Source organism: Heterocephalus glaber, unplaced genomic scaffold (genome assembly GCF_053883595.1).
Source record: "Heterocephalus glaber isolate CG9 unplaced genomic scaffold, H.glaber_assembly_v1.0 deba00001141, whole genome shotgun sequence".
NCBI classification, from domain to species: Eukaryota; Metazoa; Chordata; class Mammalia; order Rodentia; family Bathyergidae; genus Heterocephalus; species Heterocephalus glaber.
Window position 1 is genome coordinate 2,697,540 of NW_028258201.1, and position 17,149 is coordinate 2,714,688.

The 17,149-nt window shown below is 55.2% G+C and overlaps 1 protein-coding gene across 2 annotated transcripts in view; it reads left to right on the forward strand.

The window, feature by feature from the left end:
• Window positions 1-11,055: 11,055 nt before the first annotated feature.
• Pacsin1 (protein kinase C and casein kinase substrate in neurons 1) overlaps window positions 11,056-17,149 on the forward strand; it is a 38,715-nt gene continuing 32,621 nt past the window's right edge. For both annotated transcript variants that reach the window (XM_087210495.1, XM_004846741.3), the window contains exon 1: window positions 11,056-11,193. The gene's annotated coding sequence lies outside the window, so the exon portion shown is untranslated. The remainder of the gene's footprint in view (window positions 11,194-17,149) is intronic.

Sequence of the window (17,149 nt, forward strand, 5' to 3'; positions counted from 1 at the left end):
GGAGAACTACCTTCTAATTGCTTTTATCAATAAAAATCATTGCTGAGGCAGGAGGATCGCAGATTCGAGCCCAATCTGGGCAGTTTCGCAACTTGCTAGACCCTCCCTCAAATCTTTTTTTAAAAATCAAAAATCAAAAAAATAATAAATAAAAAATAAATAAAAATAAAAGAGCTACAGCCTGGCGTGGTGGCTCACCCCTGTAAGGCCAGCACTCGGGAGGCTGAGTCAGGAGAATAGCCTCCAGTTCGAGGCCAGCCTAGGCTACATAGCGAGACCCTGTCTCAAAAATAAAGGGCCGGGGAGTTAGCTCAGTGGTTCCACCACCTGCCTCGCAAGTACAAGGTCCCGAGTTTGATCCCTGGTACCAAAAAAAAAAAGGCCCCCAAAACAAACAAACAAACAAACCCATGCCTAAACATATTATGATGAAGTAAAACATCAAAGATAAGGAGGTTTTTGTGGTTTTTGTGGATTGAACCCAGGCTCTTTGCACTAAGCTACGTCCCCAGCCCTTTTTATATTTTTACATCAAGACAGGGTCTCACTTCAGTTGTCTAGGTTGGGCTCAAACGTGCCGTCCTCCTGCCTCAGCCTCCCAGAGTGCTAGGATCACAGGTGTGTATCAGTCTAATGGGCTTACTAAAAGCAGTCAGCAAAAAAAGGTGGGTGTGCCAGTGGGTGTGCCCACACCCACTGTAGTTCAGCTACTCAGTGGCTAAGAGGAGTACAAGATTGAGGGCAGCCTGGGAACGTTAGCGAGAGCTTGTTTCACAAATGTGGGATCCGGGCATGCACATACCTGTAATTCCATACTCAGGAGGCTGAGGCAGGAGCATCACCGAGAGTTGGAGACCAGCCTGGGCTACATAGTGAATTCAAGGGCAGCCTGAACTGCATAGTGAGATCTTGTCTCAAAAAAAAAGGACTGGGATGCTGCTCAGTGGTAAAGTGCCCTGGCTGGATTTGATCCCCAGTACTGAGAGAAAGGCAGATGTGTGGCTCACGGGCAGCTGCAGTGTGATGCAGTCTCCAGAGACATGGGCCCCAGGTCCCCTTCCCTACTACTCACAGTGCTCCTCCTAGAACAGCAAATATGTTGCTGCTCAAGTCCCCCCAGAGGCTCTCAAATCACTCAGAAAAATCCAAGACCCCTCCCACCCCATCCTGGGCCCAGGCCAGGCCTTTGCACTGAGCTACACCCCAGGCCTTCTTATTATTGTCTGTTTAGGGACAGAGTCTCGCTGAGCAGCTACACTGCCCAGGCTGGGCTCGCCACCATGCCCAGCACCCAGCTCCCTCGTCTGGTGTGTTCCCGGGAATGTCCCATCCCTGGGGGGCACCTAACTGTGGGCTGGGCCGCACCTTTCTCCTCTCCCATGGCCGGCGTTTAGCACAATGGCTCCCATGTTCTGTTCTGAGTGTTTCAGATATGAACAACAATCTCAGGGAGAGGAGGGCCTGGGAGGTAACTGAGCAACAAAGGGGCCGATGATAACGTCCCCCAAAGGCCTTCTCAGAGCTGGGTGGGATGACACACGCCTGTGATCCCAGCACTCCAGGAGGCTGAGGCAGGAGAATCACAAGTTTGAGCCAAGCCAGGGCAATTTAGTGACTTAGTGAGAACCTATCTCAAAAAGCAAAAGGAATAAAAGGGGGACGTAGCTCAGTGCAAAGGGGCTGGTTCCATCCCCAGTACTGAGAAAGAAAACAAAACGAAACAAAAGACTTCTCAGATGACAGAGCGTCACATCCCAAACTTGCTGACTCCACTCAGCAGCTGGGCACTGAGCCCCAGGGGGCTGGGCCAGGTGGCTGGGCCAAAACGGGGACCGGGGCACACGTGGGCCCTACAGCGAGCTGTAGATGCACCCGAGATGGGGCGCCAGGCCAGGGGCTGAGAGTGACGGAGCGGCAGAGGTGACATCTCAGTTGCTGCCCTTGGGGAGGCTTCGGGCTTGGAGGAGAAGCTGGAAGGGGTCAACTCCCAAGAATGGGGCCTCACGGGGCCACAGCAGGGCCCACTCACCTCCGGAAATCGGTCAGGTTTCATGCTGAGCTCAGTCCTGGTGGCACTAAGTGTGTGTTTAGACATGGGCCACCATGCCCCAGGGAAACGGGTGTTTCCTGCCCCGTGGAGGGGAGGAGCCTGGAAATGCAGTCTGGCTCCCCTTCCCCAAGGGGTCTTCCTGCTGGGCCAAGACCAGGCAGGGACCCCGGCCCTGGGAGGAAGGGGTTGGCCCTGTGCCCACCCGATGCCCTGGACGCTTGAAGGCTGGCTGAGCAAGGCCACGCACCAGATGGAGCAAGCCAGGCACCCTCAGAGCGGGACCCAGGAGACAGTATTTTACTTTTTAAATAATACTCGTAATAAAGTGAACAGAGCTGTAGGTTACAACTCAAGGCGTTCTTACATGTATGTTCAAGGCGTGACCAAATATACAGTGAATGATTACTTTTTTAAAGATCATTACAGTAAAAGAGATTGCCATTAATCCCCGTAAAATACTTCCTCCCTCTTTGAACACACTCATCCCATCCCATCTTTCTGGCCACTTTCTGAGGCAGTTCTGGAAGTGCTCTTTCCTGAGTGTCTTTACCAGGCGTGATTTAAAATATGGTGAGTGCTGCCCTGCACCGTCCAGCATGTCAAAGCACCATGGTGTGCGTCTTGTTCACCAGATCTACCACTGTGCCGCTTCCGCCTCTTCCCTGAAGTCAAAATGACCACGAGAGGGAAGTGTTTGGAAAGGATTCATAACAGTGAGGCAGCCAGGGGACACGACTAAAGACACTCATGAAAGAGAATTTTAGGACTGCTTTAGAAAGTGGCAAGAAGGAACTGGGCATGGAGACTCAGGCCTTCGATCCCAGCCCTCGGGAGGCTGAGGCAGGAGGATCTCCAGGAGTTCCAGGCCAACTTGGGCTACATAGTAAGAACCTGTCTCAAAACAAAATAAAACCCAAAAAACTTAGGCATCCACCATGTTTTTCTGTCACACTTCTTCAGTGTGTGTGTGTGAATCCCTGTGAACAGCTATTCAGACCAAGATCCAGAATATGGCCAATATCCCAACGACCTCCCTTTCCCAGCAGCAACCCCCTACTCCCAAGTGCACTCTGTTCTTTTTTGTTTTATTTTTCTGAGTCAGGGTCTCACTATGTAGTTCAGGCTAGCCTTGAACTCACCAGGTAGCCCAGCCTGGCCTCAAACTCTGGGAGATCCTCCTGCCTCAGCCTCCCAAGTACCAGGGTTACAGGTGTGCACCACCACGGACATTACCACAGTGTGTACTTTGTATCTAGCTAGCTGACTCCCTCCATCATTAGGTTTGTGGGAATCACGTGTGTTGCAGGTGTCAACAGGTACTTGGAGCCACTGAGATGCACTCTATTGAAAGCTATGCCATACTGTCACTGGTCACAGTGGCACATGCCTGTAATGCCAGCACTCTGGGAGGCTGAGGCAGGCAGATTTCAAATTTGGGGCCACTCTGGGCAAGTTAGTGACTTAGTGAGATCTTGTCTTTAAAAGTAAACAAATAAAGAGTTGGGGATGCAGCTGAAAGTGAAGGCCCCGAGTTCAATCCCCAGTACCAAAAGAAGGAAAGGTCATACTTTGTTTATCCATTAACAGGTGATGGAGCCCAGGCCCGACCTGTGCCTGGCTGCTGGGTTATAGCTGTGAAGACTGCTCTCGCCCGTAGGCAGCCGGAGGTGAGGACCAGCACCTGCCGCATCTGTAACACCCCAGGCCCCTCCTGAGGGTGGCGGCCAGGCTCTGGGTCCCAGGACTCCGGGGTCCCCCAGGGTGGGAATGCGTAAACTGAGACCTATAAAGATCTCCAAGTTCCTTTCCTTTTGAATTCTGGGCCTTTCATCAAATCTGTGGCAGGGGAGTGGAGGGAGCCCGTGGTGGGGTGGCTTCTCGCTCCTGGGGCTCTGGGGTTGGGGCCGCAGTGACCTGGCTGTGACAGTGGCACACGTCCTCGGCAGACACCCGGGCTCCCTCCCCACCTGGACCGGCTCTCGGGCAAGGTGCTGCTCCTCCCTCCTGCAGCAGCCGTCTGCTTCTGCGGGGCCGGCGGGTTAGAGCCCCGGCGGGGCGGGACCGGCAGGTGGCAGTGGAGACGTCCGAGCATGCGCACAGTGGCGGGCCCGCTTCCCCTCCGGGTGAAGCCCGCCTGCCCGCCTCCTGGCACCTCGCGGGCTGTCCCTTCCGCCCGCTCACCGTCCTCAGCTCCAGAGTGACCAGTGTCCAGGTGAGCGCGGCGAGTCCAGCGAGGGCCACCTGTACAGCCTGGGGCCTTTGTCTTGGGGATCGCCCGGAATAGGACGACGCGCACCGGGCAGATCCACGTTGGTGACAAGGCTTGGTCCGTTCACTGTCACCTGCCAACCTCTGGACCTCTCCTATATCGTCTGAGACTGCGCAAATGATCCAGCAGAGCCAGGCCAAGCTTGCTTCCTATTGGGACGCATTTGTAGTACGCAATGTTTACATTCCCTGTGAGGGGTTGGTACATTGCGTCACAGGTCCTAATTCCTTTTTCATCCCCTTTCCCTTCCCCTCCCTCCCCATAAGATCTCTTATGATCCAAAATGCATGGATCTTTAAAAAAAATTAATAAATAGAGCCAGGGATTTAGCTTAGTGGTTCTGTCGCCTGCCTCGCAAGTGCAAGGACCCGAGTTCGATCCCCAGTACCAAAAAATAAATAAATAAATAAAATTAATAAATGAAACTTTTATCTTCAAGAAAGACCTGGGCGTGTGCTGTAATTCCAGCACTCAGAGGAGCCGCGGCAGGAGGACTCCAAGTTTAAACCGAGCATCGGCAAATTAGCTACTTAATGAGACCCAAACTCAAAATTTAAAAAAAAAGAAATTAAAAACGGCTGTGTGTGTGGCACAGTGTCCCTGGGTTCGATCTCCATTACCAAAAAAAAAAAAAGGCAAAAAAAATTTTTTTTTTTATTTTTGGAGATAGGGTCTTATTAAATTAAGTTGCTCAGGCTAGCCTCTAACTTGCGATCGTCCTGCCTCAGCCTCCCAGAGTGCGCTACCATGCCCTGATTGTCCGTGGCGATTGGTGATGCCAAAGTCGTTCAAGGTCACTCTCTGAGCTAGTGGCAAGGCTCGGCTAGAAGGTCCCCAAAAGCTTCTCTGGGCAGGGCCGTGGATTTAGCTCACTGGTTCTGCTGCCTGCCTCAGAAGCACAAGGTCCTGAGTTCGATCCCCCATACCAAAAAAAAAAAAAAAGCTTCTCTAGGGGTCCGCGTGTGGCTTCTCTCCTTGGAAGCTGGCCTGGCCCGCTGAAGGCTGCTCCCTCCAGCCCTTGACCCCAGGGCGGTGGGGGGCAGAGAAAGGACGAGGCCCAGGCCCACGGCTTCCACCTGGGGCTTTGGAGCGCGCAGGGCGGGGGGGACGGACGGACAGGAAACGGCTCCCGGCGTCGAGCTTGCCCGTCCTTCGCAGGCCTTCCGAGGCCGGCAGGACATGCGCCCCTGCCCTGGAAGGGAGCTGGGCGCTCTGCCATGGAGGCGATGGGCCGAGGACAGCACCACTCCCGGGCCTGTTCCCCTCAGCCGCCGGCGCTTAGAGTGGGGACGCTGCCAGCGATGCAGGCTGTCTCTCGGAGTGAAGGTCATTCCCAAGGTCGTCTTTTCTCCCCCTCGCAAGCGTGGGGACCCGCGAGGCTGGGAGCCTGGACCTTCAGAGGGAGGAGGCGCCGGGCATTTTCTGCTCCGATGCCTCTGCTTTCCTCAGCATGGCTGGGAGCCCTGGCCAGGCCGACACCATATGGCAGCTCCGTGTCCCCAGCCGTGGTTGCACAGAGCCACGCTGGGCCCAGTTGCCTTCTGTGCCTGCCTTTGTCCCTTCAAGGTGATGCTTGGGCTGCCTGCCCCAGGTGGATCCCACTGGCTGGTGCTTTCTCATCCCCTATCAAGGCCGTCAAGGCTCCAGGGTGAGCTTTGAGGACCCCTGGAAACAGCCTGTTCTCTGGGCTCTCTCCCTTACCCGGTGCCACTGAACTTGTTTGAACTGAGAGACGGGAAATACTGGGGAGCTCAGGTTCTCAAAGTGTAGCCTGAACTCAATGGAGAGCTTTAAAAATAGCAGGTTTCAGGCAAACACAGTGGCACTTACATGCTTGTAATCCCAGGGTCCCAGGAGGCTGAGACAGGAGGATTGAACGTTCAGCATGGTTCGGGAGCTGGGCAGCAGGCAAAGCGGGGAGGGCCAGGAGGGTGTGTGGTGAGCTGCCAGGCTCTTGCTCCTCCTCCCAGCCTAACTCAGCTGGGAGAGAGAGAGGGGTCCAGCTGGGAGGAAGTCCCAGGCTTGGGGACCAGGGATTGGGGGGCAGGAAGGATCCCTGCAGCTAGGAGCCCAGGGCTGCCCTGAAGCACAGATCTTGCCTCTCCTTCCAGTGTGGCTTGATTTGGAGGAAGTAGAAGCTAAGCTGCAGCCCCAGATCAGAAAGAACCTCAGCTCTAAAACTCCAGAGACCAGGGTTTCAGACCCAGGCCTGCCTTGGACTAGCGGGGACCCTCAGGCAAGTCCCTGTCCTCTCTGGTCCTGGACGGGGGAGCTTGACCCCAATGTGGCCTCTCTAGTCACAAAAAACAGGCTTGGGCTCAAAGCCATCTCCTCCAGGTCTCTTCATAAGCCTCATTTCCTTATTAAAAACAGTGTGGGGCACACACTTGTGATCCCAGGACCCTGGGAGGCTGAGGCAGGAAGATCAATAGTTTGAGCCCAGCTTGGGCAGCTCAGCAATTTATAGAGACCATGTCTCAAAATAAAAATAAAGGGCTGGGGATTTAGCTCAGTGGTTCCGCTGCCTGCCTTGAAAGCACAAGGACCTGAGTTCAATCTCCCGTACCAAAAATAAAGAATAGCCTGGGCTACACAGTGAGTTCACAGCCAACCTGAACTACACAGCAAGACCTTGTCTCAAAAAATAATAGGGCCCAGGATTTAGCTCAGTGGTGCCACTGCCTGCCTTGCAAGCACAAGGTCCGGAGCTCCATCCCTGGTACTAAATAAATAAAACAAGAACAAAAGATGCAAACAAAACAACTTATGTAAAAACTCAAGGCAGTACACAAATTTCCCTCCCCAGAGTATTAATTTTTGGCTTTTTGTTTTTTTTTTTTGAGACAGTCTCACTATGTAGTTCAGGCTGCCCTTGAACTCACTACATAGCCCAGGTTGGACTTGAACTCATGGCAATCCTCCTGCCTCAGTCTTCCGAATGCTGGGATCACAGGCATGCACCACCACGTCTGGCTCTGGAATATTAATTTTAAGGATGACATAAATGGTGCACTCTGCCCAGGACCATAGCCTAAATATAAAAGAAATTATTGTTAGTGAACCGCACGTTTGTACTGTTCAGGACACAGAAATGAAAACACAGAACTTTAGCCCTGGGTTGAACTTGACCCAGCCTTAGGAATTCTGCTTGTGTTTAAGGTACCCTGCCACTAGGTGGCGATGGTGTCCACCCAGCCAGGCCTGTCCTAGAGGATACCCTGGGGACACAATCAAATAGCCTCCCTTTTTACACCCCAGAGAGGTCTCCTCAAAGAACTGAGGAGCCTCAGTTTCTCCATCTGTAAAATGGGAGTAAAGAGTACCCCAGTGAGACCTTGAGTCTTACTGTGTGATTGTGAACAGTCAAATCTGTGCCTCCTTTGAATGTGCCGTTTACCTGCTGTGTGACCTTGGGCAAATCACACAGACTCTCTGGCCTCAGTTTCCCTCTCTGGTGGTCACACCCGTCCCCATGTTTCCATGTGTACAGCTTAGCAGGTGCCAGCCCCTGTGTCCCGGGAAGCACCCTCTCCGGGCAGGCTCTGGTCCTGAGGCTGGGCACCTCCCAAGACGTCGGGCTGTGTCTTCAGGGCATTTTTGACTCCCAGACATGAGTCACAGGCAGAGAAACCACAGCTTGAGGCTCCCGGAGCCCTGGTCTCAGGATGGGGTGCAGCAGCGGCCTCTGTCTCCCCAAGGGCGGGCGAGGGCGCTGGAGCCTGATTAGCAACCTGCCAGCAGAGGGGATGGGCGAGGCCAGAGAGCCGTGAGCTGCGTTTCAAGTATTTTTGTCCCTCAGAGGCGTCCTGCTCCTGTGCATGCAGCTCAAAGGCGGCTCAGAAAATGAAACAGTGCCCAAGCCTCCAGGTGCCCCAGTTTGGTCCTCCGGCCCCCGAGCAGGGCTGCAGGGGAGGCAGAACTGGGTGAGGACAGCACCTGCCCGGAAGTCAGGAGATCTGTTTTGTGCCTCAGCTCTGTGGCCAATGTGCGCTGCGACCCTGAAGGAGTCACTTTCCCTCTCTGGGCTCCAGAGTCCCGCTCTGCCCAAATCAGGACCCAGTCCCTGCCTTCCCTTCCAAACAGAGGCGTGGCCTGAACATCCCCTTGCCCTGGAAGCTTTTTCCTGGGAAGGAACAAAAGGGAATTCAAAGCCCCCTCCTGTCTCTCCAGACCAGTCATGCAGTATTCATTTCCAATCCATTATCCATTTGGTGATTCATTTATTTCACATGCTTTGCTTGGTCAGGGCTGGTCTGTCCTTTGTCTCCCTGTCCTTCATGCCAGCATCTGAATTGCCTCTAGAATGCTGTGCCTGCCCCTCTCGGGTGGGTGTGGAGGAGTCCAGGGAGGCAGCTGCAGTAGAAGCCAGGTGGCAGCAGATCGCAGTGGGCCGGGAGGAGGGGGCTTGTGCCGGGGAAGAGGGGGGCACAGTGAGGAGAGAGCACCTGAGCGGAAGCATCTCCGAGAACCCAAGTTTTGCAATCAGGTCTACAAGGAAGCTGGTTTAATTTTAGGGAGCGTGGAAGTTTGGTGTCGCTTCCTGAAATAGCATTTTATTTTGGATTACCCAGGGCAGGTGTGTGTGTGTATGCGTGTGTGCGTGTACGTGCATGTGTGTGTGTGCGCGTGTGTGTCACCCTTGTTTTTCTCCCAGCTGCTGGCTGCTTGGTCTGAATTCGATCCTAGCCACAGCCCAGCTCACTCCTGCTTCTGCCTGCTCCATCCTCAGGCCTCCAGCCTCGGTTTCTCTCCCCCTGTGGGTTCCCCCTCCCTCCCCCGGAGGGGTGGCTGCCAGGGGACACTGAATGTCCTCTTCAGAGTGTCCCCTTCAGAGTGTCCCACGCGCTGAACTTTGCTCCTTTTTAAGACTCATCTGTGCTGGGTTCTAGTTCATCGGCGTCAAAGCCCTGGAGAAAACCCTGAGCCAGGCTGACATGAGAGAGCTGGGGTGGGGGGAGGCTTTCTGCTCCAGCCGCCCTAGCTGCTCTCGGGCTAGGATGGTTCTGTCCAGAGAGGGCAGATTCACAGCTCTGTGGCCGACCAGAAAGGGGAGAGGACTCAGGGGTGCATGTAGTTCATGATTATAATTCTAGGTCCCAGTTTTTGTACCTTTAGTAGATACCAGGCACCATGCTAAGTACCTTACATTCTTGTCTAATTCAAATAACCCTAGGAAGTAAATGTAATTATTGATTAGGAGGTTGAGGCAGGAGTATTTCTGCAAGCTTGAGGCCAGCCTGAAGTATATAGTGAGACCTTGTCTCAAAAAACCAAAATAAATAAATAATTATCACATCATCATCATCATCATCATCCCATCACAACCGCCCCACTCGAGCACTTCCTGTGCTAACTGGCTCACCTAGATTTGCGAGGGAGGTGCCATGTGTGACCGCTTTCCAGACACGGGACTCAGGCAGACTGACTGACTGAGTAACCTGCCCCTCAGGTATTAAAGCAGGGAGCAGGCTGAAGCCCAGAAGCATCCATCAGGGGTGGGGGGATGCTGTGCCCCTCCCCCAAACTCTCTCCCCACCTCCTCCTGGGCTGATGGGAAGTGGCAGGCTGGGGTGCAGGATTCCAGATCTGCTCCAGGACCCCAGCCCCGGCCTCCTGCCAACTGTCCCCTGGCTTGGCCCCTGCCTGGCTAGTCAGAATCTCAGCTGTTGCTCAGCACCCTACGGAAAGGCTGCCTCTTCCAGGAAGCCTTCCCAGATGCCCCACCCAGAGCCCTCATCTTCTCGAGGACGTGGTCTTTGGCAGTCCTGTCATCCTTTGGGTAGGACCTGTCCCCTGGCCTTGACTACGGGTGCTGAGTCCTCCTGGGCTCCAATGCCCAGCTTGCAGTCAGGGGTCAGAGACTGTGCGCCTGGGGTTGTGCATTTCAGTACCTCAGGAGAGGGAGATCAGGACCCAGAAACATGTGACCAGCTCAAGGGACAACTGGGAGCGGTGTGGTCTGTGGCAAACAGAACCCACATGGCTACCGTGGGTCATGTTCAGCCTCCACCCCAGCCCTCACCCTTGCAGGGTTAGATCCAGCCTGGCCTGACCTCCCACTCCCCTGTTCCTTCCCTTTCTCTGTTCTTCTGCTTCATCCACACCTCTGTGAAATACAATCCTGTACTGCTAAAATTTGGGGTTTTGTTAAGGCAGGGTCTCTATGGAGCTCCAGCTGGGCTCCAACTTGCAATCCTCCTGCCTCAGCCTTCCAGGGTCCTGGAGTTCTAAGCCCTGCTTATTCTGCCAGTATGGAACATTTGTCTTCCCTGGGGGGCAGAGATTTATCCTTCGTGCACAACAGGTCCCAGAGGGACCTACTCACCCGCTTGAAGCCCCAGTGCAGTGCCCCGGCTCTGGGAAGCATTTAGGGTTCAAAGCATTTGGATGAAGGCCCCCCTAACCCCAGAGGGTCCCAAAGAGATGGCCGGGGCCTGCCTTGGTGGCAGCAGGTCCAGCGGGACCGATGGCCTGGGGGTTTGGGACTCTGCTTCGTGGGGGCCCGGGGCGGGGGTGGTGGAGGGGTAGTCGCTCCAGAGCTCCCTCCCACCCACAGGAGGGGACCCCCCAAGCTCCGCTAAGCCGATCTCGCCGCTCAGCAGGCGCCACCTGCGCCACCGCGCGCCGCCATTGGCTGAAGCCGCGCCCCTAATCTGCGCTGCGCTCGCTCGGCACCGCCTCCCGCTCCCTGGCCCTCCGGCCTCGCTCCTCCTCCTCCCCCCGCAGCTGCCGCGACAGCCAGACACCGACGTGGTGGCCGCAGCAACCCCGGCCTCGGCGTCCTCCTCCCCCGGGAAGCCGTCCGGGCTTGAGGCCGGGCCGGGCGCCCGCTTCGCTTCGCGCCGCCGATGGTGCCCGGCGCCCCTGAGCCCAGGTAGGGTCCGGGCGGAGGGTGCGGGTGGGCGCCGGCGTCAAGATGGGGCTGTCCCCGCGGGCGGCCGGGGCATCACCCAGGCAGCGCCGAGGTGGCCCGCGCGGGCCCTGGGGTGGGGGCTGGCGCCTAGGCCTTTCCCGGGAAGCGCAGGAGCAGTTCCTTGGGAAGCTGGAGCTGGGGGAGCCGCTCCTGGTACCAGCTGGGGGGTGGGCTCGGGCTATTTCCAGACCAGAGTGGGCTGGGAGACACACAGCGAGCAGCTGCCGCCGGCTGCTGGTCACACTCGGGGTTCGGCGCCTCCTCCTGTCGGCCCACCCCTCCCCCGCGGCGGAGAGGAGGAGGCCGCAGGTGCCGCAGCCCGGCCTGGAGTGGGGATGGCCTGCCCTGCCCTGCCCTGCCCTGCCCTGCCCTGAGAGCCCCAGCCCTTTGCAGCAGGTCGGAGCCCTCCGCTGGCTGGGTTTGCCCTACAGGAGGCTGGCTTTGCCCTACGGGGTCATCAGGGTGTGGAGGGCGCAGTGGCAAGGGCCAGGGCTTGGCTAGAGGATGCCCAGCTGTTCTGTACCCCACAGCCTGGCTCTGACACGGGCGGTGACACGTGTGGCAACCAGAAGGCATCACCGCAGGGGTGCAAACCGACCCTCCGTCGGTGATTCGGGGAGCGCTGTTCCCTACCCAAGGCCAGGTCACCTCTCGCTCACAAACCACCCCCCAGGCCACTTCCCTGGTTATTTATGTCTGCCTTGCGGCTGGGTTATTTATGTCTGTCTGTCTGTCTGTCGCCCTCTAGACTGAGTGCCCTCAGGCTGGGACCCGGTTCATCTGTTTCCACCTGGTTGGGCTTTGGCACCGAGTGAATTGTGCAGAATGAATGACTGATGGAACGAGTGGGGGGACCTGAAGGGTGCAGTGAGCCCCCTCTTGGGTCTTCCTTCTACTCCCCGGACCAAACTGCTGCCCCAACCGGCAGTTCCCAGGAGGCCTTCCTAGCCTGGGGCCGACGGGAGGAGGCTCCCAGAGGGTCCTGTGGGCCCTAGTGTGAGGGTCCTGGTCCAGCCTGGATGTCCCTCTGTCCTCTGTCCACTGGGTTGGGGCCTCCTCCCTGGGCACTGTGCTCTGACTGGGGCCGCTGCCTCTGTCCCTGCCCCTGAGGGGAGAGTCGGGGCAGCCTCAGGGCTGGGCAGACCCACGCCTGGCTCTTCAGCCTATCGGGGCTTGCAGTGAGCCCAGAGCGGTTTCCTGGCCCAGGTCGGCGGCGGGGCCGTCCCCTGGGCTGTGCCAGCCAGGGACTTCATCTGTGAAGGAGGTCAACGTTTGCAGGGCTTTTCCCGCCCTTGTTGCTCCTTTGACACCCACATAGTCCCCTGAGCGGCTCTGTCCTCTCCCAGCCCCAGCCCCTCTCCCCAGCTGCTGAGCTGCTCAGTTCCTCCGCCAAGCCACCCTCTCCCACCTGCACAGGCCCCTACCCACCCTCTCTGGGGGCTTCCCCTTCCAGAAGCTTCCCAGGCATGGGATCACAAATCGCCCCCCTCACACCTGTGGCCTCCCCTTGGGACACACATGTCCTCTCCGGCTTCTGACTGTCGTCTCCCTGGCTGTGCAGTCCAAGAGCTCAAGGCCCGAGTCCTGTTCCCAGTGTGCCCAGGGCTGAGCACAGGGGAACCCCGCCTTGTCCCAGTGGACTGAGGTGCTGTCGGTCCCCTCCCATCTCAGGTCATGTTCAGCATCTTCTTCTCCAGGTAGGAGACCAGACTGTGAGGACCTTGGTCAGGAACTGCAGGTGTCAGCGGGATGTGTGGGTGGGGGAGCCACAAGGGGGAAGTGAAAGCGGCCAGGACTGGCGGGGACCGGGGACTAGAAGGGCATAAGGGTAAGGGAGGCCACCGAATGGGGGGACAAGCAGGTGTAGGCGCTGAGGAGGAGGCTGAACACATAGGAAGAGGGCTTCTTGATTTGGCTTTACAATTTTCTTAGAGAAAAAAAAAGCTTTTTTTTTTTAAATGGGGTCTCGCTGTGTAGCCCAGGCTGGCCTTGAATTCGTGGCAATCCTCCTGCCTCAGCCTCCCCAGTGCCAGATTTACAGGTGTGCACCACCATGCCCAGCAATTATTTTTTTCTTATTGTCAAAGTGATCAGTGTTTGCTGTGGACAACCTGAAGTGGGGGTGCAGGGCCTCCCTCCAGATGGGGGCAGGAGGCAGGGCAGTGGGGCTAGAGTGGCTTGCTGGCAGCCCCGGAAGGGGGTACTGTCCCCACTCCCACAGGGATGAGCAGGAGGAACTGAAAGGACCCAGGGACTCTCAGGCCAGGAAGCCCGGGGTCAGTGGGGGCGGAGCTGTGGGGTGGGGGCTCCGGAGACTGCATACTTGAGACCCTGCAGGCTAGGAGGGCCGAGGGGCCGGGGCTACCACTTAGACCTCACCTGATGCAGGAGATGCTGGCTGGGGCTGGGGTGGGCTGGCCAGGGAAACGTGGGGTGCCCAGGAAAGTTGAAGTTCCAGGTGAACAACAAATGCATTTTCATTATTTTTTAGTATAAGTGTGTCCCAAATAGTACATAGGACATACTTGTACTGAAGGAAAAAAAGATGTGCCCTGAAATCAAGCATGGTGGCACAGGCTTGTAATCTCAGCACTCTGGGAGGCTGAGCCAGGAGGACTGTAAATTTGAGCCTAGCCTGGGCAGTTTATTATTATTTTTTTTATAGCATACCTTTACTGGTACATTTTAGGCATACATAATGATAACATTCATTGTAGGGAATTTGCACCTGTACATGATACATCCCACCTCTTTTTTCCCCCTCCCCCCTCCCCCATGTACAAATGTTTTGTTTCCAATTTTTCCTTCTATTTTCAATTTTTTCTTCCTTCCTTCTCTCCTCCCTTGTTCCCCTTTCCATTTGAACATTTTCTTCCCTTTTCCCAGTATCTATTATATATTTTAGTCCTTATTTCCATCTCAGTTTCTCACAGCAGAGAAACAATGCAGTATTTAAACATGTGTGTCTGATTTATTTCACTTAGAGTATAGTCTCAAGGTCCATCCATTTAGCTATAAATGTATCAAGCTCATCCTTCTTTATGGCAGAGTAGTACTCCATTGTATATAAAAATCCACATTTTCTCTATCCATTCATCAATTGATGGGCATTTGGGCTGTTTCCAAGATTTAGCTATTATAGGTCGGGGATTTAGCTCAGTGGTTCCACCGCCTGCCTCGCAAGTGCAAGGACCCAAGTTCGATCCCTGGTACCAAAAAAAAAAAAAAAAGATTTAGCTATTATAAACTGTGCCGCTATAAACATAAGTATGCATATATCACTGTGGTATGATGCTTTTAATTCTTCCAGGAAGATACCAAGAAGGGGAATAGCTGGATCAAAGGGAACTTCTAGTTTTAGTTTTTTGAGGAATGTCCACATTGATTTCTGCAGTGGACAGCCCGGGAAATTTTGTCTCAAAAATAAAAAGTAGGCCCAGGGATTTAGCTCAGTGCCACCTTGTCTCCCTTGCAGACGCAAGGTCCTGAGTTTAATCCCCAGTACCAAAAAATAAATAAATAAAATAAACGAATAAGTAAAAAGTAGGGCTGGGGATTTAGCTCAGTGGCACCATGCCTGCCTTGCAAGCACAAGGTCCTAAGTTTGATCCCCAGTACCACAAACAAACAAACAAACAATAAAAAGTAAAAAAGGGCTGGGGATTGAACTCACCATGAAGGCCCTGGGTTCAATCCCCAGTGCCACCATACAGAGCAGACCACAACAAAACAGCCCACAGACACCAAAAATTCGTCCCAGAGGAGACAGGTGGTGTAGCTCAGGGTGAAGCCCACGCCTTAGCTCACCAGGGCCCTGGCTGGGCTCAGTCCCTAACGCACCAAGCCTTTGCCATTTATTCGAAATCATCAGCCTGTCCCGGTGTCCTCCATCTGCACTGACTCTATGTGGCCACTGTGCTTCTCTGCTGCCTGGTGGGGAGGCGTCTTGGATGACTGTGTGGACTGGTAACGGTGTTCATTTGTAGACGTCAGTGAGACGCTTCAGTTTTGGCTCTGTCACCTGTTTCTGCTGCCACTTGGAGAGCAGCTCCCTTTTGTGGGTTTGGAGAGGACAGAATGAGTTCACTCCTTTGTTCAGGTGGATTTGATGGTCAGGCGTGGGGTCACTGAATGAGGTTAATCCCCCGGGACTGAACATCTGCATCAGGAGAGCTCTTTTCTGGCAGGGGCCTGGGAAGAACTCACCCTTCAGATCCAAATTGTGATGGGGTGTCCACTTGGGGGGCACTGCTCGCAGGAGGCAGAGCTAGCCGGGCACACGGGATCAGTGTGGCAGTGTTAGAAGTCTCCCAGGAGGACTGGGCCAGGGCTCGGACCTGTCCACACACTGTGGTTTTATTTTTGTTTTATTTATTCCTCCTCCGATCACCTTCTTCTGTGACTTCACTGTCGTTCAGAATAAAATTAAAAAGTCCTACAAAAAGGCCGAGGATTTAGCTCAGTGATTTCGCTGCCTGCTGCGCAAGCGCAAGGACCCGAGTTCAATCCCTGGTACCAAAAAAACCCTCCAAAAAGTCCTACAACAGCTAGGTGTCATGGATGTCTCTAATCCTAGCTATTGAGGAGGCTGAGGCAGGAAGATTGGATGTTTGAGGCCAGCCTGGGCAATTTAGTGAGACCCTGTCTCAAAGTAAAAATAATTGGGGCCAGGGATTTAGCTCAGTGACACTGTGCCTGCCTCGAAAGCGTAAGGTCCTGAGTTCAATCCCCGGTACCAAAAAATCCAAAAACAAACAAACCAAAGTAAAAATTATGTATTTATTTACTTATGTATTTATTTATAACATGTTAAACATTTTATTTTAGCTGAGGTCATAATTCCTTTTTTTTTGGTACCGGGGATTGAACTCAGGACCTTGTGCTTGAGAGATGGGTGTGGTGCCACTGAGCTAAACCCCCGGCCTAAGCCAATATTTTTGAATAGCAGTTTAAAAATAATTTTTTAAAAAGGTGAGGGTGTAGCTTAGCACTCTGGGTTCAATCCCCAAGGTGCCCCCCCAAAAGCCCTGTAACAGCCCATCAGCCCCATGTGACCTGAGTAATTTCTAGAACATATCCAACATCCTGCCCCAGGGCCTTTGCACTGCTCTTCCTCCTGTCTATGACATTGACATCTCTGCCTGCGCACGCCTGGGGAGAGGCCTTCCCAGGCTGTCCCGTCTAAATCTGCCCCTCCGTTCTCCCTTCTGGGTGGGCTTCCTCCTAGTGCACATCCCCACGTTGTAACCCTGTTGGTTGGTTTCTTCTCTGCCCCCTCCCTGGCTGCTCTGAGCTGTTTGAAGGAAGGGCAGGTGGGTGGGCGGGGCCCATGGCACTTCCGGTCCCAGGAGCAGGGCTGAGCAGGGCTTCTGGGCGCATGGTCTGTGGCCGGCCTGCTCGTGGGGTGGGAAGGTTGTGCCAGGCTCCAGCGCCCTACAGCAAGCGCCCCTGGGCGTCTTCCTCCCGGGCATCCCCATGGGGTGCGCTGGCTGCAGCTACTTCTGGGAGCCAACCTCTGCGGCCCAGCCAGGGATCCCGGAGGGGGGACAGCGCTGCCCCGCCCCTGTGCGCCCCGTCCCACGCCCATTTCACAGACTGGAAACTGAGGCTCTGGGCCGAGCTGAGCTCAAGGCTGCACGCGAGGGCTAGGCTGGCGGCACTCGGATTCTTCCCGGCCCTCTGTGAGCTGAGCGCTGGCCCCTCTCCCGCTTTCCTCATGTTGAACAGTTGAACAGCGGTGTGCGTATTCCAGCAAGGCCGCACCCCGGGCCCCTTCCCCAGCTTCAGGCCTCGGCTCTCCCCACTTGCTGCCCTCCCCGCCTGGTGCCCTCCCTCACAGGGTATCGGTGTCACCTCCATCAGCAGCTCCATCGGACACCGGGCTGCCACCCCGCCGGCCCCCAGGTGTTGGGTGACC